Source organism: Carcharhinus amblyrhynchos, chromosome 11 (assembly GCF_965287045.1).
Source record: "Carcharhinus amblyrhynchos chromosome 11, sCarAmb.v2.hapA, whole genome shotgun sequence".
In the NCBI taxonomy this organism is placed as follows: Eukaryota; Metazoa; Chordata; class Chondrichthyes; order Carcharhiniformes; family Carcharhinidae; genus Carcharhinus; species Carcharhinus amblyrhynchos.
Genome location: NC_137334.1, coordinates 21,684,378 through 21,711,262, shown reverse-complemented (window position 1 = coordinate 21,711,262; position 26,885 = coordinate 21,684,378). Strand labels below are relative to the sequence as shown.

The 26,885-nt window shown below is 41.2% G+C and overlaps 1 protein-coding gene across 3 annotated transcripts in view; it reads left to right on the top strand.

Annotated features, from left to right (window-relative positions):
* hdac4 (histone deacetylase 4) overlaps positions 1-26,885 on the top strand; it is a 399,164-nt gene that overhangs the window by 88,587 nt on the left and 283,692 nt on the right. Inside the window, exon 2 of one of the 3 annotated variants that reach the window (XM_080198751.1) lies at positions 4,443-4,461. The exons of the other annotated variants lie outside the window; for them this stretch is intronic. The gene's annotated coding sequence lies outside the window, so the exon portion shown is untranslated. The remainder of the gene's footprint in view (positions 1-4,442; positions 4,462-26,885) is intronic. 3 annotated transcript variants of the gene reach the window in all.

The window sequence follows — 26,885 nt, the reverse complement described above, 5'->3', positions numbered from 1 at the left end:
ATATAATAATTAAAGGATGCTAACGTTTAAACAACTTGGAAATGTTTTGAACATAGAACACAAACAGCAAAGTCAGAAGTGCATCAATTTGTTTTCATTTGTCTAAATATTTCAGAAACAACTTTGTACTAATCTTTTATATAAAGTTTTGGGAAGTAGAACATCAATTCAGACTGGCCAATTGTAAAAATAAATTGAATAGTGTTGCTGATTTAAGAAATAGCTAAAGTTTATGAAAATATTTGAGTGCCTCAGTGCATCATCTGCCCTCAGATTTCAATGTTGCTGGCTGGTTAAATATAGGAAACATGCCATCTATAGCAGATGACCAAGTCAAATTTGAATTAACTGCTTTTGACTGGTATTTAAATGTGATTAGCTGTTGTAGGAGAGTTTTCCTGGCAAGGTTAGATAAATGGAGTGAAGTATTTGTAGATTGCTCAGTTCTGGATGTGAAATATGAAGAAATTGAACAAAAAGAACACCAGGGGTTCAATCTGCTCTGTAAATTTCACATCAGCTTGGTTGATTGGGAATAGCAGTCAATAAGTCTTTATCCAAAAAAATCTGAAGTGCTCCATATCGAGTGGGACATGGTACACAATGGGGCTTGTAACAGTACCTCAACTGTTGAGATGTACCACCAAACAAGTATCACGCCAATGTTGCCCATCAAAGGATAGGGGAGAAAAGTTGGATGATCAGCCATGGTAATAATGAATGGCAGAGCGCGCTTGAAGTGCCGAACGGCCAAATCCTACCTTTTTAAAATGTTCCTGTGAAATTTTGGAGTAAAACCAGCAATCTCATGGAAAACACTAATGGGCTGATTTTTAAAAAAAAACCTGAAAGCAATAAAATCCAATCCCACATTTTAGTTTTGTGTTGTTCCAGCCTCCCCAGTGTCCTCATGGTACAAGAGATACCCACGATTCCTAGAATAGAAATCAGACCAGTCTTTCACTTTGTGGCTATATCCACCTTTGGCCAATAATGACTTGCATAATACTGTACCCACCTACTCCCCCACAGAAAGTGCTCCTTTCCTGGCTCACATTGGCATTCTTTCTTCTCTCCATTCAATTTGAATTGTATTCAGTCTCATTGAAACTGATAAACCATTTTCCCCTTCCCAGCTCAATCTGAGTTCCTGTTTCACAGCATCCACCCCACACTGTAACTGCACAATTCCTGTTGCTATTTGATCATTCTGGTTCCTGCATTCTGTCCATACAAGCTTGTATACAGCAAGCTTACTCAAGCTTTTCACCTGGCGGTGGCAGGGGTGGGAGGGAGGGCATTTCAAAATCTTTCTCACTCAAGGGATTGATGACCAAATTTCAGAAAGATAAAGTTCAACACAACATTACACCTTATTTAAAAAAAACTTTAAACAGCTTACTGAGCAAAAACACAAAACAGTGAGTAATGAATAAAGATGAGTATTAGAATGTAATAGGATGAGAGTATGTGTCTCTGGTTCAGTCCCAGTCTCAGCATGCTTACTCACCCACTCTCCACTGCTGTGAGAGCAAATGAACATGCATGATGGCATTTGAGGGGAATGAGAACCGTAAACCGAGGAAACCAGAAGTATGGACATACTCTGAACCTGACACATTTTCCCCCCCCACTCCCCCAAACACTCCTCCCACTCTGCCACCAAACCCACACAATTCCCCCACACATACTCTCCCAACACAAGCTCTCTCTCTCTCTCTCTTCCACCCCCCACACCCTCTCTATCTTCCCCTTGCATCCTCCCTCTCCCTCTGCAGTCCCTCTTCCCTCCCTGCTCTGCCCCCAACCACACCATGTTATCTACATGGACTTTAGCAAGGCCTTTGACAAAGTACCACATGTTAGGTTGTTGCGCAAGGTTAAATCTAACAGGATCCAGGGTGAGATAGCCAAATGGATACAAAATTGTCATCTTGACAGAATAAGAAGTCTGACAACACCAGGTTAAAGTCCAACAGGTTTATTTGGTAGCACAAGCTCTTGGAGCACTGCCCCTTCATCAGGTGAGTAGGATTTCTGTTCACAAACAGGGCATATAAAGACATAAACTTAATTCACAAACTAATGGTTGGAATGCGAGTATTTACAGATATCAAGTCTTGAAGGTACAGACAATGTGACTGGAGAGAGGGTTAAGCACAGAGGGTAAAGAGATGTGTATTGTCTCCAGCCAGGACAGATAGTGAGATTTTGCAAGCCCAGGCAAGTCATGGGGGTTACAGATAGTGTGACATGAACCCAAGATCCTGGTTGAGACTGCCCTCATGCGTGGAACTTGGCTATCAGTTTCTGCTCAGCGATTCTGCGTTGTTGTGTGACGTGAAAGCGTCTTGGAAGAACGCTTATGTCCTGTGACTGCTGAAGTGTTCCCCAACAGGAAGAGAACACTCTAACCTAATGAGCGGTGTTCGTTCATTCACTCACTTCTCGATAGAAGCCTGAGGGTGCTTGTAGAGGGTTGTTTTTCAAACTGGAGGCCTGTGACCAGCGGTGTGCCTCAGGAATCAGTGCTAATTTGTCATTTATATTAATGATTTGGATGAGAATGTAGGAGGCATGGTTACTAAGTTTGTAGATGACACCAAGATTGGCGACACAATGAACAGTGAAGAAGGTTATCTCCAATTGCAACGGGATCTTGATCAGTTGGGCCAGTGGGCTGACAAATGGCAGATGGAGTTGAATTTAGAAAAACGCGAGGTGATGCATTTTGGTAGATCGAACCAGGGCAGGACTTACTTAGTTAATGGTAGGGCACTGGGGAGAGTTACAGAACAAAGAGATCTAGGGGTACATGTTCATAGCTCCTTGAAAGTGGAATCACAAGTGGACAGAGTGGTGAAGAAGGCATTCGGCATGCTTGGTTTCATTGGTCAGAACACTGAATACAGGAATTGGGACGTCTTGTTGAAGTTCTGCAAGATGTCGGTAAGGTCACACTTGGAATACAGTGTGCAGTTCTGGTCACCCTATTGTAGAAAGGATATTATTAAACTAGGAAGAGCGCAGAAAAGATTTACTAGGATGCTACAGGGACTTGATGGACTCTATAAGGAGAGACTGGGTAGACTGGGAATTTGTTCTCTGGAGTGGAGGAGGCTGAGGGGTGATCTTATAGAGATCTATAAAATAATGAGGGGCTCAGTTAGATAGTCAATATCTTTTCCCAAAGGTAAGGGAGTCTAAACCTAGAGGACATAGGTTTAAGGTGAGAGGCGTGAGATACAAAAGGGTCCAGAGGGGCAATTTTCTCACACAGAAGGTGGTGAGTATCTGGAACAAGCTGCCAGAGGTAGTTGTAGAGGGTACAATGTTGTCTTTTAAAAAGCATTTAGATAGTTACATGGATAGGATGGGTATAGTGGGATATGGCCAAATGAAGGCAATTGGGATCAGTTTAGGGGATTAAAATAAAGGGTGGCATGGAGAAGTTAGGACAAAGGGCCTGTTTCCATGTTGTCAACCTCCTGAGTCTATGACTCCCCTCTTTGATTTGGCTTGTTATTGTCACATGTATTAACATACAGTGAAAAGTATTGTTTCTTGCACGCTATACAAACAAAGCATACCGTTCATAGAGCAGAAAAAGAGAGAGTGCAGAATGTAGTGTTACCTTCATAGCTCGAGTGTAGACAAAGATCAACTTAATGCAAGGTAGGTCCATTCAAAAGTCTGATTGCAGCAGTGAAGAAGCTGTTCTTGAGTCGGTTGGTACGTGACCTTAGACTTTTGTATCTTTTTCCCAATATAAGAAAGTGGAAGAGAGAATTTGTGGGGTCCTTAATTATGCTGGCTGCTCCGCTGAGGCAGCGGGAACTGTAGATGGAATCAATGGATGGGAGTCTGCAGTCTCCCCCCACCCCTGTCCCACTTCCCTTCCCTCTCTCCTCTTTTTTCCCCCCTCCCCCCAACTGCACTACTTATTAGAAAACCACTTTCACCTCCAGAAATTAGTTTCGTGTTAGTTCTAGCCAAGTGGGATGATGGTCTCTTCTGCCTGAAGTCTGTTACCTCTGTGGTAATCTCAATTCAGAATCTTTAATGGAAATCTAACTTGAAAGTTTCATTGAGGTCAGTGATATGGAATGAGGGAAGAGTGGAATGTTGATGCAGCAGTTTATATCTTTTGTGGGGGGCTGAGATAAATTGTTGAGCAGAGTAGATTGAGCATAATTTTGCAGCTACCCTAGCTGGGAGGGTTCTATCTCTGCCAAATGTGTGGAAGTGTTCCATTTCCAGCACTTTGGCAAGTATAACAAACTTAAGATATGGAAAAAATGATTTTAAGGTCTATAAGCCTATGTAGTGTGAAATTAGAGAATGTGCAATACTATAAAGTAATTTAGATTTTTTCTCTTCACATGCACAACCTTGTGGTTAATGAAATCTACTCTTCCATAAAAATGGCACCTGGGTGCTAGTACAGAAAACCATTCGTGGGTAAGTGCTGGTGGATGTGAATGTTTTCCGCGCACAGTGGAGTGCACCTGCAAAAGCTGCTTCACGTCTGCACAGGTCAACTCACATATGCATTAAGCAGCAGACTGTTGTGCTGTAATTATAAATTTATTTTAACATGCCATGTGCAATCTGTACACCTGGGATAGAATTAATATGCACTGAGACTAATTAACATGCATGTTGCTTGTTTGTATGCAAGTGTTGTGCAAATCCATTTATTAGTTGGATAAATATAATTTTGAACAACTGCTTAGCAAATAAAATAAATTGAGAGAATCTAATCTTGTTCAAACTGATATTCCCACTTTGTTTGTTTTTAAATTGTGTGATCACACCATTATACAAGCTGTCAGTTGGTTACCATATCAGGAAGATTTGGGCAGTTGTATAATTTCCTGTGTTAGTAATGGGTTGCTGAGATAATCTGTGCTAATCATAGACAGGAGGAGAAACAAGACCATTTTGTCTCGTGGATTTGGAGCATTAACCTGCTATTGCCTGGCATTTCCTGAGGGAGCAGTGTGTTGTCGGCTGTGGTTCAGTTGGCAGCGTTCTTGCTTGTGGGTTCATGTTGTATCCCAGCTGCTTTGAGGGTATAATCTCAAGGAAAAGGTTTGAAGAGAGGGGGAAATCCCAGAAGACAATGGACAAACGTATGAGGGTTTTACTTCCTTCATTCAGCCTTTGGAATGCTCTATCTCAGAACTGTGGCTGCTCCGTCGTTGGAGGTATTCAAGGCTATGATTAATAGATTTTTGGACTCAAAGGGAATGGATGGGATGTAGAGATCGGGCAGCAAAGTGTCGCTGACGTCAAAGATCAGCCATGGTTTTGTTGAATTGTGGATTCAACAAGAATCCAAAAGGGTTGATCCTGCCGTTTTTATGATCTCATATGTTCCTAAGATATAGGAGCAGAATTCGGCCTGTTGACTCTGCTCTGCCATTCCACCATGGCAGATATGCTCCTTTATCCCATTTTCTTGCCTTCTCCTCATTAACCCTTCAACCCATTACCAATTAAAAATCTGTCTAACTCCTCAAATTTACTCACTGTCCCAGTATCCCTCGCACTTCGGGGTAGTGAATTCCACTGATTCACAACCATTTGGGAGAAATAATTTCTCCTCAATGCTATTTTAAATTTGCTACCCCTTATCCTAAGACTATGACCTCTCATCCTAGAATGCCGCACAAGAGGAAGCATCCGCTCCGCTTGTACTTTGTCCATACCATTTACCTTACATACCTCGATTTGATCTCCCCTCATTCTTCTAAATTCCAGAGAACATAGATTGAAACTGTCCAATCTCTCTTCATACCACAAACCCCTAATCCCTGGAATTAATCTAGTGAAGCTCCTCTGAACTGCCTCCAATGCCATCATATCTGATGAGATGGTGCTTCTGTGGAAGGTTTTTCTACATATTCCAACTGAAATACATAATGGAAATGAAGTACATCCATTGCTGCAGCTTGCTCAGGCAGGAAAGGAGAAAAAGGTTCAAGAAGCTTTTTGGAGAGCACCAGAGAGAGGGTAGAAAGCTACAGTACTTGGATATGTGGAATGAAAAATGGAAACAAGGTTTAGGTGGAATCTTACAAATATTTGGCAGTGTGTCTTTTCCTGTGGGAAAACTGGCGTGGAACTCTCCACTCCGCTGGCCAGTTTTCTGTCTGGACCCTGTCCCTTTAACTGGCAAAAAAAAGTGGAGTGGCGTGTACCATCACTCTGTCGTCATCACTGACATTCCCATCGCTCTTGTGTATGCTCTGCACCATCACAAATGGATGCCTCCTCGCTTGGGAGGCTCTCCCTAAGGCCTGCCAGTTTGGCAACCTGTGCCAGGAATTAGATTCAAATTTATTGAAATTAATGGAAATCAGGTTCTCGCCGATTTATGGATGAAAATCGAGAGATTGTGATTCCACCGATTTGCGATTGTCTTCTTTCGCTGGATCTTGTGACCCCCCGTGGATGACCTCGAGGGTGGAGAGTACAGTCTCACCCAATGTTTGATTGTGTAGTTTTTTAAAAAATGCTGTTTAAACCTTTGTGATAGAATGACCAACTGAATTTCTGAACTAATTAGTGAATTGCAAATCTGTTTGTGTATTTCAACCATTGTGATTGTTTTTCAAGAGATTTGTGTGTTTACGTGGAGTGTTTTGTTCAGAAGGATTACTTTGAATGAATGGCAATCAGGTTAGGAGAGCTTGCAGCTGTGCTGGATTTAGTGATTCATCTTTGCAGGATGAATTTAAAAGGAATTTGAGTGATGTTAAAGGTTAAGAGGAGAAAAATTAAAAGGACAATGTGGCTTAGTTATGATATCGACATCTATTAATTCATGTCTCGTTGATGCAGGCTGGGTGTAAGAGCTCAAAATAGAATAAAACTTCCTGTTGAAAGGTCCAATGTTCATTAAGGAAGTATAGGGAAGGTTTAATATATCAGCTAGGAATTAATCCGGAGGAACATTTTGGATGATGCCGTATTATCAGAATGTGGTAATTTCCAAACAGGTGATTAAGGTCATCAGCAGCAAGAACCAAAACTGAATGGATCTGAAGGCAGAAGTCAGCTGAGTAGAAATTTTAATGCAAGTGGGCGGTACGGTGGCGCAGTGGTTAGCGCTGCTGCCTCGCAACCCAGGGACCCAGGTTCAATTCCAGCCTCGGGTCACTGTCTGTGTGGAGTCATGTTCTCCCCATGTCTGCATGGGTTTCCTCCGGATACCCTGGTTTCCTCCCACAGTCCAAAGATGTGAAAGTTAGGTGGATTGTCCATGGGAAATTAACTTTAGTGTCGGGGGATTGGCAGGGTAAATGTGGGATTATGAGAATAGGGTTTGGATGGGATTGTGGTCGGTGCAGATTCAATGGGCCGAATGGCCTCCTACACTGTAGGAATTTTATGAAGTAAATTAATGACTTTTTATCTTCAAATAACTGAAAATTAGCAGGTGGAAATGGAATTCCAAAAATCTTCCTGGACTCGACATTCTAAATCTGGGCTCAAATGTATTGGGAGTTACCTTTGGTGTCATTTAATAGTATTCTTCCCCATTCCAGTTAGAACAGGGTCAAAGCAGGAATCTGCCTTTACTATAATTTATAGCAAGGATCCTGAATTGGGAAAAGGTGATTACATTGTGTTGTTTCAAAATCTTGGCACCAACTTTCTGCAGGTGCTAGATACCATCAAGAGGCCATTTTAGTTATGATTCATTTAAAACAATTAATTCAACTGAAAATTCTTTATAATTATTTTCTTCCACCATAATATAAATGATTAAATGAATCATAAAAATAAATAATGTCAAAGTGCGGTTTCACTTTCTGATGCCTCTGTTATTGTTTAATTTAGGGAACTCTAACCTCAGAAACCAGTGGAGGCTGGATCACTGAATATATTCAAGGCTGAGAGAGAGACAGTTTTTTGATTGACAAGGGCTGTGGGCAGACAGGTGTTAGGAGCTGAGATAGTTTTAAATGATCTATGTTATTATTGTTGGATGTTAGAAATAAGGCATGGATTTAAGTAAGTTTACTTTAGTGTTTCTGGGTAAGAAAGGGTAAAACTCTACCTGACAAGTGTGTATGGGGCTTTTGAACCTTAAAATGGAGGAGAGGCCATTTGGTCCATCAAATCTGCACCAACTCTCTGAAAGAGCATCTTACTGGATGAAATTGGCTGGAGAACAGCCAGATACCTGAAGCAATCGTAAGGTTAATGTTCCTATTTCTGTCTTTGGAGCAGTAGTATTCCACTGGGGACTGAATACCTGAGAGATTGTGTGAAAATGTTTGTGGCTACTCCAGACAAAGAAATACTGAAAGGACAGTTGGAAATCCTGGAGGTGGATCTTTACTGAAAACAGTTGAGGGAAAGCATTGTTTGTAAGAAGATTCTGAGGTGTGTGTGGAGTTTGGAAGCCCCCGTGTGATAATCATCTCTGAGGAACTTGAAGAGAAATTCACAGAAGCTCAATTGGGTGACAGCCACCAATTGGCTTCAGTGTGGGGTGCTGTCTAACCGCAGATAGCCAGTTGGGTTCCAAGGACTATGTGGATACTGAGAACATTACAGCATAGGATATACGTTTTGATTCGTGTTGTTTTTCTAATCTGTGTAGTTAAGTGAGTGTGAAGGAACATTGTACTACCATGAAACTTTTCATGTTTATTAATTTTTTTGTTGTTTAAAGCTAATTGGCAATCCTGACACTCAGTTCATCCATGTTTCTCTAAAATAAGTAAAATTTACGATCTTTTGAGCCAGGATTTCACTCTAGGATCTTCCTGTCCAGTTATAACATCAACTGAGATCATAAGGCAGGAAAGTGGAGTTGAGGCCACACACAGATCAGTCATAATTTTGAGTGGTGGAGCAGGCTTGAGGGGCCAAAAAGCCTACTCCTGCTCCTAATTCTTATGTTTTTATGTGACTCCGTTGTAACATGTTTCAAAATGTAGTGCTAAGCTGCTTGTGATAGGAAGAGTAAAGCTGTAATTGCAAAAATTGAACACTTTTCAGAATTTCTGCTTAATATGTCTTTAAGGAAGATGTAACACCGGAAGGGATTCTGAGAGACTTTTATCCTTTGTATCCAGGAGTGGCACAGTGGTTAACACACTGCCAGAGTCCCAGGGAAAGGGCATTCAAAGGTGGAAGGGCGGCAGGCACGGTGACACAGTGGTTAGCACTGCTGCCTCACAGTGCCAGGGAACCAGGTTCGATTCCTGGCTTGGGCACTGTCTGTGTGGAGTTCTCCCCGTGTCTGCGTGGGTTTCCTCCGGGTGTCCTGGTTTCCTCCCACAGTCCAAAGATGTGCTGGTTTAGGTTGATTGGCCATGCTAAATTGTCTCTAGTATCAGGGAGTTACCACGGTGAATGTGTGGGATTACGTGAGTAGGGCCTGGGATTACGGTTAGAATCATAGAATACCTGTAGTGCAGAATGAGACCATTTGGCCTAAAGAGTCTGTACTGACGACAATCCTACCCAATTAAATTGCAGTTGATACAGACTGTAGGGATTCTCTGATAAAAGTTCAGTGGAGAATGAAGTAATCAAAAGGTGCTAAGGCTTCTAAAATTTGGAAATTTTTCATTTTTCTAAAATAATTGAACAGATTTGAATTTGAAAGAGAAAGTTTACAAAGTTAAGATGCTGTGACAAGGATGCTGCATTTCCACTGCCCCAGATTGAAGGAGGTGAACCTTTCCCATTAACAGGATTTTACTAAATTTGAGGACATTAATGGAGTCCAAGCTTCTAAGACTCATTTTGCTCCTCAGCAATATTAATTGCTAAACGCATTTATGAGGGAGAATTACAGATTTTCACTATCTTTTGGGTGGAAAAAGTATTTCCTGATTTCACTCCTAAATGACTTGACTCGAATCCAGTTAAACATTGGGAAGACCAAAGCCATTGTTTTTGGTTCCCGCTACAAACTTCCTTCCTAGTTATTGGCTCCACTCTCCCCTTGACTGAACCAGACTGCTCACAATGCTGGTGTCATATTAAATACGGCGATGAACTTCCGACCTCTCATATATTCGCCATTGTAAATACTGCCTATTTCCACTTCTGTAACATTGCCTGCAAGAGCTCGTCTGCTGTTGAAAACTTCAGTCATACCTTTTTTTAACCACTAGATCTGACTATTCCAATGCAGTCCAGGCTGGGCTCCCACATTTTACTCTCCAAACCTCCCTTTAATAGCCCCAAGTTCCACTCACCTTTTTATAACCGACTCCATAGAATCTCTGCAGCATAGAAAGCAGCCTTTTGGCCTATCAAGCCTGCACCAACAACAATCCTGCCCAGGCCTTATCCCCATAACCCCATGCATTTACCCTGACATTAAGGGGCAATTTGTTATAAACTGCTAATAAGCCTAATCTATAAATTTAAGGAAGTGACTTGGACTAAATGTAGAAGCTTGTGAGTTTACTATCAAATAAATCGGTTGGACTAAAACCTGGTGTTGTCAGACTTTTTACTGTGTTTACCCCAGTCCAACGCCGGCACATCCACATCATAAATGTAGAAGTGCCATACATATCTTGACTTTGTAATACATAAAATGATTACCAAAAAAGTACATTATCGTAGTTACAAGTCTACTTTTACACAAAATTGATATACTTTAACTAACTAAAATTTTCTCTAAACTTACTGTTATGCATGAGCAAATACACTTAACTTTAGCAGGCCTAACTTTCAGGGCAACCCTATTTATTGTGTGTTTAATAATTCATGCCTATTAAGGTAGGCACGTCAGTGTAGTGGTCAAGTGAAAAGCTTATTATTTTCCAAGATGACGAGATGATATTGGAGTCTTATGAGTCTGAAGCTGGATGTGTAATAATAGTGGAAAATTGTGGGATTGGGTTGAATGGTGGGGAGCTGGAACCCATTTGGGGATGAATTTTTGGTAGCATTTTTTTCAGAACCAAAATGCCATCGTAGCCAGTTAATTATTTTGATGAATAGTCAGTCTTGTAAGCAAATGCCGGAGCCAATTTATGCTTTGCACAAATGAATGAGTGACCAGAGGGAGGAAAGTGAGCTTGCTGCTTGACTAAATCCTAGTTTATTTTACATCTAACTGAATAGGCAGATGGGCCTGTGTTTATCGTCTCATCTGAAAGATACAGGATGCTCTCTCTACTGAACAGAACTGCTGATCTCGGAAAGAGAAAGAAAATGAAAACCCAACATACTTTTGATACTAAGCAGGTCTGGTGATATCTGTGCTGTGTGAAAGAGAGTGAAAGATACCTTTTGGCTGTCCTGCATTGGATTTGGGGATATGCCAAAGGTGCACTGGGAAAGCCCCCTCAGAAGTTCTCAGCTTAGTATTTGCTCCACGATTGTCCAGAAGTGGCCACATCCCTTGGTCAAATTGAGCTGTGCTGACAACCATCTGACAAAGCAATTTAAATCGCTAACTTCCATTATGCTAATAGTTATTCTGACAATGTCAGAAGTAATAAAAGCTAGTCTAATTTCAGTGTAACTGTTTTAAATGCCCAGATTGACCCCATCCTGGGACTCCTAACTCCATTGGGTGAATGGGACTCTGTCAGTTGGGATACAGGCAGCAGAGTTCTGAAAAATCTCTGGTTCATGTTGAGTGAAAGATGAGAGGCAGGTTAGGAGGTCATTGAAATAGCCACTTGTCATGAAGTTACAAATGGACAGGTGTTTCAGGAGCAGGTGAGCTTGGGGAGGGGCATTAATGTGCAGTGTTATGAAGGTTGAAGTAGACGGCCTCGCTAGCAGAGAGCATATGTGTGGTCTGTTTCTCTCACCTCTGGGTCTGATAGGACACCAGGATTGAGAAGAGTCTGGATTAACCATAGGCAGTGAGCAAAGAGAGGGATGGAGCAAGTGGCTTGGCAATAGTGTTTGTGACGATGGCTGATGTAAACACAAAATCTGGACCATGTAATGGCAAGGCTATCAGTGCTCACCATTATTGAACAGTAATTTGAACACCAACTTCCAATGATTGCACATGTGTAGTTAAATGTGGAAATCAGGAAGTTGCTGCCAGGGTCACCTCTTCTGCCAGCAGTTTTGCGATATCAATTATCCTGTCATTTTAAGAAAAAAAATCAGGATGTGAAGTTGGGATGTTGGGGTGAAAGGTGCCTGTTAAACATACTAGAAGAAAAAGAGCTTGTCCATTGTATGTAAGTGAATTTTTAACATTGCAGTGGATCTTGCTAACTGCTTTGGTGTTGCGAATGAACTTTTACAAATGTGAAGCCTCATTTATTCAAACTTTAATTATTTCTGGAGATTTTTAAAAAATGTAAAATTTAAATACTTCACTAATTCTTTATCCCTAGGTTTTATCCCACCTTTCACACCAGCAGACATTTACCTTGTGGGGATGAATCTATAAACGCTCCACAGCATTTGTACGTTAATGTACTGTTGGTTGGTTTTGTGAAACATCATCATGCTGGATATGTATGAATGTTGGTTAACCCTGTGGGCAACTAATCAGTGACCACACCCATAGTGAAATTCATTCAACACACGGTTTTGATCTTGCAGCAAACAAAAGCTACTGGATTTAAAAAGACAAAGTGCTTGCCTTGCATAATTTCCAGGTTTTAAATCTGCAGCAAATAAAAACTAGTTTGCTAGATTTCATTTACATGTCAATTATTGTGTGCTCTTACTTACTATACAAACATGCTGCAAGGGCCTTTTATGCCCATTCATTTTAAAAAAAAATGTTGGAGTTTATCAATTAAAAGTGTTTTTAAAATTATAGTTGATTACTTCTATCACATGAAGATTTAGTGATTTAAAAGGATAGAAAATAATGTTTCTATATTGAAATGTGTATTTAATGTGTTGTTTCGACATGCTTGGTAGTGTTTTTGAAGCAATGGACATGTTTATTGTACAACAGAGACTGGGCTTAAAAGGAAATGTGCAGACCTTGCTGGTATTAGCCATTTCCTTCATGTTTTCTAACTTCAAAGTATGCATGTAAAGCATTCTAAAGACAAAACGGAACTGGTTTGCTTATCTCAGTTGTAACAAATGAAAGATGTTTCTAGAGGAAAACAAACCTGTAATTAATTCTCCAATTTACTAAAATTAGAACAAATTGAACATTGTGAGTATTTGCCCCTAATGGTTATGTGCTGAACAGTAATATAGCTGTAGCAACGCAGGTGTTCCTTGTAATATTCATTTCTGATGGTTGGAATATAGTTAGTAACAAGATTAGTTTGCCATAGATTGCTCTTAATACCCACATTTCTTTTTGAAAAGACTGCTTATAAGATTGGATTTAGTTTCTTGAGATGGATCCCTCTCTTCTGGACCACTGCAAGATGGATCTCTCCATTCTGGAGCACTGCATACTGTTTTTTTTACACGTTCATGCACGTAAAATAATCCTTTGGTCAGTGAAATTATCGCCATTGTCATCCCAGGCTAAAATAAATTGTAAAACATGCAAGTTTTCTTGAACTCTTTCATTGATGATATGAGTAGCAGTAACCCGCAAAGAATTGCTTTCCCCATTTTGGGGGCTAAACGTAGTGGGGGATTCTATTGATGTGGGCCGTATCATCTATCAGATGTCTCTCCATAATGTCTGGAAAGACAGTGAACCAAGCTGCAACACTGTACCTGTGATTCCTATCTGCAATTCCTTTTCCTTGTACTGTTCTAGAGTTTGGATATTTAAATGGCCACTATTCCTAGCGATTCCATGAAAGGCTCTTCACACTGCTGCAGTATCCAGTTTGAAAATGTGTGTGTGCCTGTGTTAGTGATCCGCACTGCTGCTACCAGGTGTATTTGTAAGAATCAAGCAAACTCCAGGAGGCTGCAGCACTTGGGTCTTGTAATTTACAGCTAATCTTTCTCTAGCTTGAAGTACCTTCCACTTGTAGGAACTTTTCCAACTCCTTTTTGAAGATCTTTAGCAATTCAGACTCACCACACAGTCTGCCAATGTAATCCAAAAGTTGGTCACTCACTGAAAATAAATACTTCCTGCCATCTAACATAATTCTGGTTTCTTTTTTTCATGATGCCTCCTAATTTCTTTTCCACCCACTTCTCTCTCTCTTTTATTCCCATGCACATGCACGCTCACGCTCTCTCTAATATACCCATCCATCTTAATAGAACCTATTTCCTTCATAACTTTAAATACCACAAATATATGGCTTGGAAGTCTATATTTCTCCTGGGACGTTAGGATGCTAACTTGGTTTGTATTTATTTTCATATTTTTCTTATTTGAAGTTTTTTTTCCTAGTTTGTTAAAGGCTCTTTTTAAAGAAAACACAAAATACTTACCAGTCAAATATTCCAAGGTGTAAATGCTAGGGATTGTTTGTGTAACTATATAAGAAAAGTGAAGTGTACAAAGTTGCTGACAGCTTGCCATTGCAGTTTCTGCTGTTTCTATGCCAAGATCTGTGGAATCTCTAAACAGTGAAATAAATCCAACAATAACAGGGTTTTCAGTTTTATTTTTACCATATGGCAAACCTATTTATGTTATCCAAAACAAATCTACTTAACTGGTCAATAGTTGCTAAATGGAAATATCTTGACATTGGCTTGCATATTTAATATATCCACTTCTTGGATTTGTCAAGTCACTTTTTGAGTCTGCTTATAGAATCAGAGAATCCCTACAGTACGGAATGAAGCCTTTGAGTCTGCACCAACTACAATCCCACCCAGGCCGTCTTCCCACTACCCTACACATTTACCATGCTAATCCCCTGACACTAAGGGGCAATTTAGAGTGGCCAATCAACCTAACCCGCACATCTTTGGAGTGTGGGAGGAAACCCATGCAGATGAGGAGAAAATGCAAACTCCATACAGAGAGTGACCTGAGGCTGGAATTGAACCTGGGTTCCTAGTGCTGTGAGGCAGCAGTGCTAACTACTGTGCCGCACTGTTCATATTTAGTTTCAGATTTCTAAAATTGCCTGTGGCTTAGTGCATTCTAATAAATGGAAGCTATAAAAATTATGGTCCATTGCTTATTTTTTTGCTTCAATCGGGTACTTTGGTAATGCAAATATATACTGGCTGTTGGCACTCATTTTGGTTTTGTAATCAAAGTGCTGGCATCAGCTGGCTGGATTCCAGTTTCCTTTCATTTTTGCATTACACTATGAACAGAAAATCAATTCAACTTCTTCTCATGTGTCCAAGCTACTACCTCTTGCTCTCAACAGAAATGTGCATGTCTTTCCTCTCAGCTGCTGAGTTCATCCCATTGTTCATACCGTTCTATTACATATGTTATTTAGTTAAAAAACATGAAAATATCATTATTTATAATTATCTTTAACCATATGAAATCTCAAATCCCAATTTCACAAATGTTTACGTAACATATTTCTCAGAGGCAGTGCATGTGTGAAGGGTTTCTTTTGATACTTGCAAAGTAAATTAACAGTTAAACAACTCGCTTTTTTCCACATGTATGTGTTAAAACTTATTCATCTTCATAAAATAATTTCCTATAAGTTTTGCAGGGAAAGGTGTGATTCGTGATACCTTTTGTTGTGACACTTCGTATTGAAGACTTACTTAATTCATATACAGCAAAGATTTCAAATAATGCTTTTACTCTTAAGCAGAGCTTTTGGTCAAATGGATGACTTGCTGTACTTGTGGACAGAAATTTTCCAGCAGTGACATTGCTGATTTTGCAGCAAGAATAAGAGAGAGTTATCAGCGCTCCCTGTTAACTTTCAGCATGACATGTGGTCAGACATGGAGATAGGAAACTGCTGTCCAATTTGCCCTGCTCCTCCAGAAACTTCCCTCCAATAGTACTTCACTGAGAGACTTTGCATTCACAGAATGTAGAGTGGTGTGAATTTACTGTTATTACCTGTTAATTAACAATATACATGCCACAGAATCTTGGAGCTTGACCACTTGAAGTGCAATTGAAATTTTAAGGATGCTGTATCTTGCTGGAACTAAAAATTAATGTTTACAAATCTGGAGCCTCATTCCTATGCTTTTAATTTGAGTTTTTTTAAAAAAACCTTGTTTTTTGTCTGTTATGCCTCTGTCTTAATCCCATCTTTCATCCTATTTCGTTCACTTTCTGTGTATGGTGTTATGTTAAAATGAATATTCTAATGTGCACTTCCTGATTAAGATCCTACGTACCTCAGTAAGGTTTCTTCAAACTGGTTGAGGTGTTGACGCAGTGCTTAATTCTTTCATGCACAGTTTGGCTCTGTAATTTCCTTGCATCACAATTTATCCACAAAGTCTGTGGAGGAATGTAAGCATTATAAGTGGCTAATGTGTCCGTTTGCTGTAAAATTCAAGTCATTGTCTTGACTGTATATATTCTGTAAATGCTATAACAACACTGATCAGAAAGACTTGTGAACAAACATCAGCTGGGTAGCGATAATGATCTGCGAAAGTGAATGAATGTCATGTATTAATTTGGGTTGTCACAGTAGGACTGATTTAAGTAGTGTTAGCGTATGAAATAAATTAATCTGTTTTTTAGGCTGCAGAATTAAAACAGATGACATGATCTGATACTGAATGAAGTAAAATCGGGAAGACAGAATGAAACTTAATTTCAGATGGTAATTCTGAACTGTTTGGAACTGGTTTAGGATAAATCTTTTTTTCTGCAGAGCAGATGCAGTGTTGTCCTACCAGTGTCCATAGGGAAACATTTCGTGGACGGTGATTATTGTGCCATAAACTTATGGATGGCTATGGAAAAAGACAAGGAACAAACAATCCAGCATGAAGCCAACTTGAGTGGGATCAGAATGGATCTGGCCCAGGTAAATTGGAAGCAAAGATTGGCAGGCAAAACTGAAACTGAACAATGGGCTTTAAAGAAGAGAGAGTCGGGGACAGACAAGGTATATTCCCATGAAGGAGAAAGGTAGGACAAACAAATCTAAAGCTCCTGGATGATAGAGAGAGAGAGAAAGATGAAGCAGTAAAATGATGCATGTGACAGTTGTGGTGCGGATAATACAATTGAGAATTGGGCTTAATATTAAAGGATCAGAGGGGAATTCGAGAAGCAAAGAATAGTACAAGAGACTGGCAATGAGCATGAAAAGGAATTCAACAGTCTATCAGGCAAAAATGTAATAAAAGGGTGGCAAAGAGAGTAGTGGGCCTGATTAGGACCAAAAAGGAAATTTGAGGATCGAGACTGGGTACTAAATGAATATTTTGTATCTGTCTTTACCAAACATGATTCTGCTGCACAGATTCTTGCTCGTCCATCGTTGTCGATGAGGATCTCAACACCATTAGTCGTTTTGAGGCTGGATGCGGTGTGTCCGAAGATGACTGATCAGGCCAATTTGGGCACGGAATGTTCTGGCACATATTGGACAGACTTGTGTAGGCACTGTAGTGGTGGTGACTCTGGACTTGCGCAGCTCGAACTTAAGTTGTGCTTCAGCAATGCATCTTGCTTCGTAAACTTGACAGCCCTTGTGGATGAGGCAGCACCAGTTAGGGCGGTTTTGTGCCAGCGTTTCCCAGGTGATCGTGTCTATGTCAAGCAACTTCAGGGAGGCCTTGAGTGTGTCTTTGTAATGTTTCTTCTGCCCTCCATGCGAGCGTTTTCCAGCAGAGTTCCCCAAAAAGGAGCTGCTTGGGTATGCGCTCATCTGGCATACGGATGACATGACCTGCCCACCAGGTCTGCACTCTCATCAGCAGCGTGTGGACTGATGGTAGTCCTGCTCTAGAGAGAATGTCAGTGTCTGGTATTTTGTCTTGCCATCTGATGCGTAATATTCTGCAAAGACAAGTCATGTGGAAATGATTGAGCTGTCTTGCATGCCTCTGATACACAGTCCACGTTTCACAGGCATACAGGAGGGTTGTGAGTATTACAGTGCTGTAGACCTTCAGTTTTGTTACTGGGCTGATTCCTTGACGTTCCCATACAGTGGAGCGCAGTCTACCGAAAGCAGAACTTGCCTTTGCTATTCTGCAGTTAACTTCTATATCAATAGTCACTGTTTGGGAGAGAGTGCAACCAAAATAAGTGAACTGGTCCGCTGTCTGTAGTTTCTGCCCTTTGATTGTGATTATGGGTTCTGTGTACGGTGCATGATGAGCAGGCTGGTACGTGACTTCAGTCTTTTTAATGTTGATGGTGAGTCCAAAGTTGTCACAAGCCGTGGAAAATTTGTCCATACTGACTTGCATCTCTGGCTGTGAGCCAGCATACAGGGCGCGGTCATCGGCAAAGAGGAAGTCTCTCAGAGCAGTCTCCTTCACTTTGGTAATAGCTTCAAGTCTCCTCAGGTTGAAGAGCTTCCCATCCACTCTGTACTTGAGGCTGATTCCAGCAAAACTGTCTTGGAAGGCATCATTCAGCACGGCAGCAAACATCATGCTGAACAGTGTGGGTGCAAGCACACAGCCCTGTTTGACGCCGTTGGTGACTGGGAATGTCTTAAGATTCTGCGCCATCCAGTACTCTGACCAACATGGAAGTGGTGTACCATCTGAATGAATTTGGGGAGGCAGCCGAACTTTGACATGATCTTCCACAGGTCTTGTCAGCTGACAGCGTTGAAGGCTTTCACGACGTCAACAAGGATTGTGTAGAGCTTGCAATTCTGCTCCTGACACTTCTGAAGTTGGCGCACAGCAAAAATCATGTCAATAGTCCTGTGACCTTTGTGGAAGCCACACTGTGACTCTGGAAGCAGGCCTAGCTTCAGATGAGTGACCAGGTGATTTAGCAGGACTCTTGTGAGGGTTTTTCCTGTGATGGAGAGCAGCGAGATTCCTTGGTGGTTGTCACATACTTGCTGATTGCCCTTCCTCTTGTAGAGGTGTACGATGGAAGGATCTTTAAGTTCCTTAGGAATAGATCCTTGCTTCCAAAAGGAATGGAACAACTCGGTGAGCTTTTTGGTAAGTACAGGACCAGCAGCTTTGTAGATCTCTGCAGGTATGGCATCTGTCCCTGGGGCTTCGCCACTGGATAGCTGGCTGACAGCTTTTGTGACTTTGGCTACTATCGGTGGCTCACCCAGGGCGTTGTTGATATCGACCTGGGGAATCCTGTCTATTGCCTCATTGTTAATAGATGATAGTCGGTTGAGGACAGGTTCAAAGTGTTCAGCCCATCTCTGCAGGATCTAGGCCCTCTCTGTAATGAGAGTTGTACCATATGTACTCGGGAAAGGGGAATTCCTGAGAGAATGAGGTCCGTAGAGTGTGTTGTGGGCTTCATAGAACCGTTTCAAGTCATTTCTCTCTGCGTATCCCTATATTTCATCTGCCTTGGTGCTCAGCCAGGCGTCCTGCATTTCACGCAGTTTACTCTGGACTGTCCTGTGAGCACTGGTAAAAGCATTCTTGGCAGCTGATGGGTCGTTCTGACAGGCCCGATGAAGAAGGTGCACAGATTATAGTTATAGTGGAAGCAGTGGTATCTCAGACTCTTGACTGGTTTAAAATTGACAAGCCTGGAAGTATTGGATAGGCTGACTGTACTGAAATTTGATAGGATGCCACAACAAGATGAAATGCATTCAAGGATACTGAGGAGGTGAGGGTGAAAATTGCGGAGGCACTGGCCATAATTTTAAGATATGGAGATGCTGGCATTGGACTGGGATGGGCACAGTAAGAAGTTGCACCAGGTTAAAGTCCAACAAGTTTATTTGGAATCATGAGCTTTTGGAGTGCTGCTGCTTCTTTAGCTGAGTGGTAATTTTTCAATCCTCCAAGCCACAACAGTGGTGCCAGAGGACTGGAGAATTACAGATGTTAAAGTCTTGTTCAAAAAAGGTATGAAGGATGAGATTGACTAGCAATATTTAGAAAGAAATTCTGAAAACATTTGATTTACACAGCTCAATCTTGACTCTGACCACTATTAGGTCTAGAAAAAAAATCTCATGCCCTCTGTGCATGGTGAGGGCTTTAAGAAACAATCTGAATATTGTCTCGCCTTCCTTCACCAGCTATTTCTCCAGGATATGCAAAGATTACTGAAGCAGATCAGAAGGGAATGTGGCCTTGTAATTACTGACTCTTTCAGATTCTCTACAGATAAACATTTTCTGTTTAAAATGTGAAGATCTAAGTAAGAAATCCATTCAACAGAGTATACTTTATTTATACTTTGTAAGCATTCAATGAGGTGCCTCTGGGGGGGGAAGTAATATCCTTTACATATCAGACATTGCTCTCCATAGTGACTAGAAATTATACATTAAAATGAAATGGGAGGTTGAACTACGAGGAGATACTGGGTGGAGAACTGGAATGAAATCTGTTGTCAGGTCCATCTTGTTCCCTACTCAAATATCTGGAGTGAATATAAATGGGAGCTCATTACTAGGCACTTCTGAACATCACATTACTGTAAAAATTGGCTCCTGCTCTACATGTAGTTGGAGAGACTGTGGGAAACCAATTAGTCATTACTTACACCCATTCTAGCCATATCCTAAGTTAACGGAGTATTGGGATGATATTCAAAACATTGACTGAGGTATTCCACATGGACCCTCCCTAATTGCTCCATTAGGTACAATTCCAGAAGGGACGGAAGGAAGAAAACATAACTATCTTCCAAATTTTGCTGAAATCTGGCTGAAGTCCACATGCTGAACCTGTGAACCTTGACTACCTAAAGTCAGAGCTAAGTGAGATGGAAGGAATCTCACACACATCACCTTTACAGAGCAAACAATTATTTCAGAGATTCCTAGTAATGGGAACATTGTTGACATGAACTAAACCACAAAGAGCCTTCTCCGGAACTGTACATGAAAATTAATTGCTTTCGACACTTCTTTCTGATGTTCTTTTTTGAAAGGTAAACTTATACCCATGAATGCACAACAGAAAACACAGGTTTCATTTAGTTAACGTTATTGTGGTTGTTTACTTCCCATATTAATTTTACCTTGAAGCAAATCTTAATATTTTCTACTCTGTCAGCGTAATCTCCCTGAAGAGAGCTAACTTCTACCCTCACATGGCAAACTTTGAATGAATTCTTTCCTACCCATGGAACAAGTAAGGGTGCCTTGTCTTGTACTAAAGATCCCAAAAATGGAATATTCTTGGAACTGTTCTATTGGAGACATTTTCAAACAGATTTTGTTATTGGCTTCATTGTAGAATGTTTGTTTGCTTGTTAGTGCTCCCAATTTTTTTTAAATGTTCCATAATGACACTGCCATCCATTTCTCGATATGAAAGGCTACGTAGGTGTATGTTCTATCCACAAAAACTTGGATAAACACAATTCTATCAATTACCCCATTATGAATGATTGAAGAAGTCATCAAGTAACTCCTACTCACCAATCAGCTCCTGACAGCAAAGCAACATTGGACCAAGTATGAAACCAAGGAGAACAAGCATGAAATCCATGACAGTCAAAGTGAGAACATTTCAGTGGCCATCGTAACAACACAAAATTATACATGTGTGGTACTTTTAACGTAATGAAACATCCCAATGTGCTACACAGGAACGTTATAAAATAAAGCACGACAAAGTGGAGCAATTAAAATTGGAGATGCCAAGGCTAGAATTGAGAAGTGCAGACATAGAATCATAGAATTCCTACAGTGCAGAAGGAGGCCATTTGGCCCATTGAGTCTGCACTAACCACAATCCCACCCAGGCCTGATCCCTACATATCCCCTGACATTAAGGGACATAGTCTTTGGACTATGCGAGGAAACTGGAGCACCCGGAGGAAACCCACACAGACACTGGGAGAATGTGCAAACTCCACACAGACAGTGACCCAAGGCTGGAATCAAACCGGGTCGCTGGTGCTGTGAGGCAGAAGTCCTAACCATTGTGCCACCATGCTGCCCTTGGAGAGTTGTGGAGCTGGAGGAGATTAGAAAAATGGGGAGGGTAAGGCCATGAAGGGACTTGAAAACCAGATGAAAATTTTAAAGACCAGACATTGCTTGATAAATTTACTTTAGGTCACTAAGTATGGGGGACTGCCAGGGAGAGGGGTGGAGTCAGTAGCGAGGAATGGAGTTTGGAGCAGAGACTGAAAACAATGGCTTCAACCTTCTCAATATTTAATTGGGGAAATTTCTGCTCATCCAGTATTGGATGTTGGATTAGCAGTCTGATAATTCAGAGATTGTGGGGTAGAAGAGAGATAGTGGTGAGGTCAAGCTGGGTGTCTTCAATAGCATTATCAAACAAAATTTCTCATCAAGTCACAGGAGGAAACACCCGGGCAGATTACTTAAATCTTGGTCAAAGTAGATTTTAACGCATCTTAAAACAAGCAAAGAGGCAGAGAGGTTGGAGGAAATTAGAGATAGGGACAGGTGAAATCATGTGGGAGTTTTGAAACAAGAATGAGGATTTTAAAATTGAGGCTTTGCCTAATCTGGAGCCAGTGTAAATCAGCAAGCTCAGTGTTTAATCTGTCACCAGGAAAGGAAAAACTTTGAGAAAGTCCAGAGAACAAAAATTTGAAAACGTTCTTTGAAGGAATGTCATTTCCCTGTCTTGCATGTGAGAAAGTTGTTTGTTTCAAAATCGCCTTTAATTTTTCTGTGATTTGGGTTTGTGTTTTTATAATGGTGGTCGGGAAGTAGAGAGTTTTTTTCCTTGGAGTTTTGATTCAGAATGGAATTAGACGAGGCACTAACTTTTTAAAATCATTTATGATTTGTGACATGACATGTTGGGGGGAAAAAATTCCTGAGAACAATGAATACCATTTCAGTCAGGGATTATTTATCTCTATCGGTAAACGTGAGATACCTATTGTCATGATAATAAGGTGATTGTGGTTGTAGATTTCAGTATTAGATATAATCTGGTACACGCCAGTTCATGGAGTACCTGACCTGGGGCTCGAAAGTCAGATAACAACTGTTAGAGTAGGTTGTACAAGGCTATGGATGCCTTGCAGTTGTGGGTTATTAATAAAGTTAGTTCACCACAATATGTTGGTCACCATGCAACATCAAAACAAGGCACCCATTTATTGTAGGATTTATTTAAATAATTCCTGACCAATTTTTGCTTCCAGATTTCACTTTGTCTAGGCTACACTAATTCAAATGGTACTTGGATAGATGAGATGTCTGTGAGGCCACTATTGGTTTTGGGAATAGTGAACAGACCTACAAAACTGCCAGTGGTCATCCACTATAGTTATCTGCTTTTGTTAAGGAAAGAAATTGAACACTTGTTCGTTGTTTTAATTGGATGCCTCATGGGTACCAACGTAATGAGTTTAAGTGAGTGGATCCAGCCACATAACACAATTGAAGAAATTGTGAAATATTATCACATGGAGACCTCTGATGTATTTGGTTGACTAACACTAATTAAAATATCAAGAAAGTATGAAATAAGTTAATGAATGACGTTGCAGAGGAACGCTAGTTTTGCAAAATGATTTGGCTCCCAGAGATATTTGGTTTGGGACCTCAAGGTACGTAGGTAGTAAAGCTACATTCCATTAGTGTCACTAACTTAAATGCACCGCAAAGCCTGTTTCTTTTGAATGCAGTTTAAATAGTGAGTGATTAGAATTGCAGAAGCAAGGTCCCATGGTTTAGCTTGTAATGGCTGAAAGTAATAAGATTTCAATGCACATGCAATCCATTGTGTCTGTTCTAGCTCTATGTAAGAGTTAAAGCAACATATTACACTGCACTGAAGGGCACGGTTACTATATACAATATTGTCTTTTTAGATGCATAAGTTAAATAATTACTATAGTTATGATGGAAAGCTGATTTGAACACTTCATGTTTGGACCAAGTATTCTCTTTAGGCCTAGTGAATGTTTTAAACTTCACAGTACCTTGAATACATAGCATACTGGATTTTCAAAGGCATTAGCCCTCATCCAGTAAATACAAATTCATTAAGCACACTGGAAAGCTTCAAAATGAGTGAGATAACTGCAAGTTGCATATATAGTTTGCATTATAAGAGTACAGAGTAAAATGCTGCATGAGTATGTTTGATACACAGATGGGATTGACACATTACGCGGCATTATTTTAAGTTAAGATTATTTTGAAGCTTTTTTTTGCTGCTTTGGTTGACGAAAAAGGATGAAGACCATTTATTAATGTCGAACATTAATGTATGTTTAATTATTTAATACATACACTTGATGATTTTGCTGTCTGGACAGAAGGAAATAAAATGTGCACTTTTGTAACATCCAATCACATTTTTCAAATCAGAGTTGTCCACTATGTTAGCATGCAGCCACATGCAGCTAATTGGGAATCTGGAAGTGGTTCATTGCAGATTGGTTAAATATATAGTTTGTAATAGATAAACTTGGACCTTACCATAGAATCACTACAATGCATCTTACCCAGGCTCAGGCCTCATTACCATAATGCAATGCATTTACCATGGCTAATCCACCTAACCTACACGTCTTTGGACTGTGGGAGGAAACTGGAGCACCTGGAGGAAACTCGCGTAGATGTAGGGAGAATGTACAAACTCGGCACAGACACTGACCAAGGCCAGAATTGAACCCAGGTCCCTGGCGCTGTGAGAAATTTATTCCGATGGTCAAAAAGGACCGTAGGAGGAGAGGTAATAAGCCGTGGATAACGAAGGAGGTGAAGGAAAGTGTTAAATTAAAAGCGGAGGCGTTTAGAGTAGCTAAGAGTAGTGGGCGAGAAGAGGATTGGGAGAGGTTTAAATGTCAACAAAGATTGACAAAGAAGTTGATAAAGGAGGGTAGGAGAAACTATGAAGCTGGGCTAGTGCTTAATATAAAAAAGGATAGCAAGAGCTTTTATAAATATATAAAGAGGAAGAGGCTGGCTAGGGTGAACGTTGGTCCCTTAGAGGATGAGAAGGGGGACTTAGTGGTAGGGGATGGGGATATGGCGGAGGTCTTGAATAACTTTTTTGTTTCGGTCTTCACGGAGGAGGACGTGAATAATTTGCCGGATGTTAGAGATGGAAAGGTGGTAGGACTGGAGGGTCTCGATGACATTACTGTTACTAGAAAGGTGGTGCTCGACAGACTGGAGGGGCTGATTGTGGACAAGTCCCCAGGACCGGATGGAATGCATCCGAGGGTCCTGAAAGAAATGGCGGAGGTGATAGTGGATGCCTTGGTGGTTATTTTCCAGACGTCGCTGGATTCCGGGGAAGTGCCGGAAGATTGGAAAACGGCTAATGTTACGCCGTTGTTTAAGAAGGGTGCCAGGCAAAAGGCAGGGAATTATAGGCCTGTTAGTTTAACGTTTGTTGTAGGTAAAATGTTAGAATCCGTCATCAAGGAGGAAATAGCGAGGCATCTTGAGGGGAACTGCTTGATAGAGCAGACGCAGCACGGTTTCCTTAAAGGGAAGTCGTGTCTGACAAATTTACTGGAGTTCTATGAGGATGTGTCTAGGGCGGTGGATAGAGGAGAGCCGGTGGATGTGGTCTTTCTGGATTTTCAGAAGGCGTTTGACAAGGTACCTCACAAGAGGTTATTACAGAAGGTCAGGGGGCATGGAGTTGGGGGTAGGGTGTTAGCGTGGATAGAGGATTGGTTGTCAAATAGGAGGCAGAGAGTGGGGGTCAATGGGTGCTATTCGGATTGGCGGATGGTGACTAGTGGAGTGCCCCAGGGGTCGGTGCTGGGGCCTCAGCTATTTACCATTTATATAGATGATCTGGAGGAGGGAACCGAGTGTAGGGTGTCGAAATTTGCTGATGACACCAAAATTGGTGGAAAGGCAAATTGTGCGGAGGGTGGGGAGAGTCTACAGAAGGATCTAGATAGGCTGGGCGAATGGGCCAGGAAATGGCAAATGGAATTTAATGTTGGCAAGTGCGAGGTGGTCCACTTTGGTAGGAATAATGGTAGGAAGGATTATTACTTACGTGGAGAAAAACTGCAGCAGGCGACAGTGCAGAGGGACCTCGGGGTCCGTGTGCATGAGTCGCAAAAACCCAGCTTGCAGGTGCAGCAGGTGGTCAGGAAGGCGAATGGGATGCTGGCCTTCATCGCGAGGGGGATTGAATATAAAAGTAGGGAGGTCTTGCTGCGGCTGTATAGGGCATTGGTGAGGCCGCAGCTGAAGTACTGTGTGCAGTTTTGGGCGCCGTACTTACACAAGGATATTTTGGCCTTGGAGGGAGTGCAGAGGAGGTTTACTAGGCTGATGCCGGAGTTGAGGGGGTTGAGCTACGCGGAGAGGTTGAATAGATTAGGCTTGTACTCGTTAGAGTTTAGAAGAATGAGGGGAGATCTCATTGAGACGTATAAGATGATGAATGGGATGGATAGGATAGAGGTGGAGAGACTCTTCCCGCTCAGAAAGGATAGTAGGACTAAGGGGCATAGCCTCAAGATAAAGTGGGGGCGGTTTAGAACAGAGTTGAGGAGGAACTTCTTCACTCAAAGGGTGGTGAATCTCTGGAATTCTCTGCCCGTTGAAGTGGTGGAGGCTACCTCGCTAAATATTTTTAAGACGCGGGTTGATGGGTTTTTGATGAGAGAGGGGATCAAGGGTTATGGGGAGAGGGCGGGAATGTGGAACTGAGCCACGACAGATCAGCCATGATCTTATTGAATGGCGGGGCAGGCTCGAAGGGCTAGTTGGCCTCCTACTGCTCCTATTTCTTATGTTCTTATGTTCTTATTACCACTGTTCCACTGGGCTGCCCATATCATTGATATAATTTCTCATATTTGCACTTTATCTGCATTTGCACCTTGATATATTTGTCTGTTGCTAAGATGGTGAGGCAAAAAGCAAGTGGTTTTTCTTGAGCGTGATGTATGCTGTACTACTGTGGTTACTGATTATTGCTTAACTGCTAAAATTGTGTGCAAGATGGGTGAAAATGCTGGACTTTAGCAC